A 4,574-nucleotide genomic window follows, 5' to 3' on the forward strand; every position below is an offset into this window, starting at 1 on the left:
AAAGTGGAAAGCAAGATGGCAAAGAGGGATCAGCCTCCACAGGAAGTCCCTGAACTGATTTGTGTTGTAGTCATTCCAAAGATCCTCAGGGGCTCAAGTCTATTTACTTCCCAAATTGAGTGGGTGGGATTACTCTTTATTTCAACTCTTACAAGCTGGAGTTCCTATTGTCCCCAGTGATTGGCTGGTTCCTGGGCGCCATTAGTCATCATGGTGTGTCAGCATGGAAGGGCCCAGGAATGAGGTCAGAACCCTTCATTTTGCAGGTGGAGATTGACAGGGGTCATAACTGGATGGTTCTGGACAAGAAGGGTATAGTCAGTGGAGGCCCCCCATGCTGCCTCCACCCCAAAAAGAGCCAGAGCCAGGTCTGGATTGGGCCATATTGATTTTTCCCTCATCCAGAGGCTTTCTGCAGATATTCTAATGTCATTTTCAGACCATTTTACTTCTGGAGACAAGGCTGTGCAGTTCCATAACTGGCAATGACCCCAGGTAACAAACACTGAGAATTGTTTCTGAGCACTATAACACAGGGCACCAAGTAAACTCTAAAAAGAAATCTTCAGTCATGTAGCATTCACATCTCACATTCAGGACCAAGAGAAAGAACCTTATTCAATAAATAAGTAAATTTTTGTGATTATTTCTATAATCACATCTTTAATAAGCTTTCTGGGAAAGGTAGAGTTTTAAATGTTAATCTACTCATCCAAATAATTCTGATCTCCTTGAGGGAAGAAATGATTTCAAAATGGTGGGTAATGTTTTATTTTATTTTTTTGGGGGGTGGGGGGGTAATGTTTTATTCAAGGGGTGGTTCCCATGCTGGGCACAGAGCCCCCACAGAAGTAGCCTTCCTCCAATGCCTGTGGGATAGAGGAAAAGATGGAAGTGGATGGATGAAAATTCTCTACCAGTAAAATACACAAGAATGAATGAATAAATGAATGAATGAACAAACAAACACATGAATGAACAAACAAGTGAATGGTTTTAGAAAGGAGGGAAGGTTTGAGGGATAATCAGAGCCAGAAGATCCTGAAGGAAATGGGCAGGCTTTGGTTTCCAGGTCCAGGGAAAGACTAGCCTGCCTCTGCCTTAGCACATTCTGCAGGAAATCCCTTCTGGGCCACACCACATAGCACCATCTCCACTGCCTTCTGTTGCTGAAACTTGATTCAGCTGTGTCTGTTACAATGTCAGAAGGGAAAAAGAGAAGACAAATGAGAAATAAAATTATGATAATTTCCACTGCTTTAACAGTTGTGTTCATTTTCTGTGTGCCCAAGAAAGGAAGTTACGGTTCGCAGCTCAGTGACCAAGTTTTCTATGGTACAGCTGCTGGGCCATCTTGCTGTGACTGCATCCAAAGTCCACAGGACATGGAGAGCTCTGCTGGGGTTGGCCCTCCACCATAAGGGCCTGTGCCTGCCTCTTGTGGCAGCACCTGACCCACCCTCGACACTTCCATCTTTATCATAACAGCATCCTGTGTCTCAGATGACATCTGGTCATGAAACATTCCCAGGCTCTGTCTCCCTTCCCAGGGGCACCAGCATCTTCATGCACTGCTGGGTTTCTCTGAAGCTGCTCTCTATCCTGGTGGCCAGATTGTTTCTTACTTCTGCTGATAAACAAGGCAACAGGGCTTAATTAAAGAGTTCCTTCTTTGGGGGACAGAGCAACTACCTTCCCTTGATTAAAACGTTTGCCAGCTGTTTCCTGTTCTGGTTGCAGGTTGGCTTGAATGTTCAGGAAAGTCAAATACTTGACTCACTGGGTAATTATTTCTCCTTATTAAAAATCTCTTTTCCTCCATGTGATCAATATGCAATTCCCCGTCATGATGTTGAGCTCTTCCCACCTCTTCCATCCATCTCCACTTCCATTTTGGTTTTGTGATCTGATCCCACCCCTTGAGATGAAGGAATGAGCCCTCCGTCTTTGGAGCATGAGCTCTCCAGGCTTGCCCTGGTTCCTCTGAGTGTCCATGTCACCAGGGGAAACCCAGCCAGGCTGTTTTCCAGGGCTCTCCTTCACCCTTACTCACAACACAAAACCCTCAGTTGTCTACACTTGGAGGACACCCTCGCAGCAAAGGCAGCACTAGGAGCCTCTTCACCTCAGAGATGAGTGTCTCTGGACACTCTGATGTCTCCCCTCCCTACCTCCTGCCCTACCTGCACAGATTTTCTGAGATGCTGGGATTGAGGGAAGATGAAGAGAGAAAACTTCAGAAAGCTGCACCCAGAAGGCAGAGCCCAGACATAAAATGTTTAAGAAGGCAAGAAAAATATCCACAACCTTAGAAATGTCTATGCCAGATTGCTTTTCATTTTGGAAAAGGCCAAGTCCACCCATCTCTGTTGGCATTCCTCAGCATACTTTATACCCCTATGTCACTTTAGGACACAGAAAGTCAACAAAGAACAAAGCTACAATTGAAGGAATGGGTTTTATTCACCCTTTCAACAATTCATTGGTTGATTACTCTGTATCAGGTAAAGCTCTAGGTGCTGGGACTAGAACTTCTGTCTCATCTGAGTTTATGTTTTCAATGGATGAGAGCAGAAGTTCTGCTGACTGGGACACACTAAGAAGACAGAGTGTGACCTGGGTGACTGGAGCGGAAGGGCAGGTGACTCATGTAGTTTGGGTACAGGCAAAGAAAGCTCTCTGAAGAGGCTCCTCCCACCTGCCTGGTCCAAAAGTCTCTACCCCATCCCCCTCTGGAAATAACAATTTCAAGCTCAGGAAAGCTAGATGTAACCCTTGAGACCATTGCCAAAATCTAAGTAAAACCTCTAGTAAAGATTTTAATACCCGATAAAGCAGATCTTCATCCCCAGTAGGCAACAGGGGAAGCTATTTAGGTTAAATACCTGATTTCAAGTTGTTGTTATTGCTATTGCTGCATTTTGTTTCTCTTGTGCCTGATAAAGGAGAGGAAAGCTGCAGTCTCTTGAAAACCATATGAGCAATAGTTTCCTGGAAGACAAAATCCCCAAAGACGTCTCTGAAACCGTCAATCATATTCTGACTCATGTACATCTGCTGGGCGTGGGAGTTTGCTAAAAAGTTGCCAGGTAATTTAGTGATATGTATCCAAAGCCTTAAAAAAATACCTTTTCTTTGCATCTTTCCTTAATTATTTCCTTTAAATATATTCCTAGAAATGGAATTCAGCTTGCAGTGAGGTTCACTGTAGCACTGTTTGTAAAAGTGAAAGGCTAACCACGTGCTAACTGCCCATCACAGGGAATTAATTATGTCTGCTGGGGCCCTGCACACCATCCCACAAGGAGGTGGCATGACTGATGAGAAACCTAAAGTGGGGGAACAGCAGGAACCAGTCTGCCCCACTGTGATTGATTTTTAACTGTTCCTATAAACACAAACGAGTCCAGTTAAACATCAAAATGTTCAGAATGATTATCCCTGGAGAAGTGAGAATACAAGAGATTTTCATTTTCCCTTCAGTATTCTCTTATTTTTAAAACATCACATGATATTTGAATGACTTTTTTTCAGGTTAATTTTTAAAAGACAACAAAATAGTTGCCCAGAGAAACCCTCTCTCCTAAGTGCAGTCCCCACTCCAAAGTGGATGGTAATTGGATTGCCGGGCACCCAGCAGGTGGCCCACCCTTTATTCAAGGGTCAGAGGTTACCTGGGGGTTAACTTGAGTCCATGGACCACAGTGAAGTCCTTGGGAAGGAGGGAATCTCTCAGAGTACAGGCAAATGTGACTGAACTCCCCACACTGCAAGACTCCTGGGAGAAGCAGCCATTCTGTTCTGCTCCCCTTAGTCAAGGCCCCACCCCACCACCCAAGGTGTCCAAGGCCCCACCCTCGGTCCATTTATCCAGAGCCCCCTGACCCATCAGACAGTGGGCTGTCCTCGAGCTATGAGTGGGGGAGGAGCACCCTTGGGGTCCTCTGGGCCTGCTCCCTTCCACACCCCTGTCCTTGGTGTGGGGGCTGTTTCCTCCTCCAGGCCTCTCCTTCTCCCCATAGGAAGGATATCCTGGTCCCTCCACCATTCCTCTGTGACTCTCCTTTCCACCACTCCCAGAGACTTGGCCTGGGGAAGGAGAAGCAAATTGTTTTTGTTCAAGATTAGGCTTTCCCTCTTCTACCACTGATATACTCCCAAACAGAAAAATAAGCTTTACAAAATTCAGTATTTACCTGCATATTTCCCATGTACTTCTCTCTCCCCCTGCCTCATCTCACTGGTCCATGGAGAGTCTGCTCCCAATTCACATTCACGCCACAGCTTCATCAGAGTCTCAGCTTTGCCTGCAAACAATCACAGAAACACACAATTGCATGAATTAGGTAATATCTTCAAAGGGCCCATTAACATATAAAGGTTTAGAATCATTAGCTTAGACCATGCCTATGAAGATGAACTAAAGGATTTGAAATCTTAAGCCTTAAAAAAGAAAAACCTGAAAGTAAGGAAATTTTCACTAAGTTAAACTTCCATCTCTGGAATCAAGTGCAACTATGATTCAGCTCTGAATGATAAGGTCACCCAAATGGGTGTGTTGTGGGGTCCAGGAA

General features: G+C 44.9%; 1 long non-coding RNA gene across 1 annotated transcript; it reads right to left on the reverse strand.

Moving 5' to 3' along the window:
- Positions 1-788: 788 nt before the first annotated feature.
- LOC121010000 (uncharacterized) lies at positions 789-4,304 on the reverse strand. Its single transcript, XR_005780951.1, has 3 exons — positions 4,197-4,304; positions 2,886-2,991; positions 789-1,191 (listed from the first exon to the last, which is right to left on the reverse strand). It is a non-coding gene; the product is annotated as an uncharacterized LOC121010000 (long non-coding RNA).
- Positions 4,305-4,574: the final 270 nt, after the last annotated feature.

Source organism: Herpailurus yagouaroundi, unplaced genomic scaffold (assembly GCF_014898765.1).
Source record: "Herpailurus yagouaroundi ecotype Mexico unplaced genomic scaffold, PumYag 190, whole genome shotgun sequence".
NCBI classification, from domain to species: Eukaryota; Metazoa; Chordata; class Mammalia; order Carnivora; family Felidae; genus Herpailurus; species Herpailurus yagouaroundi.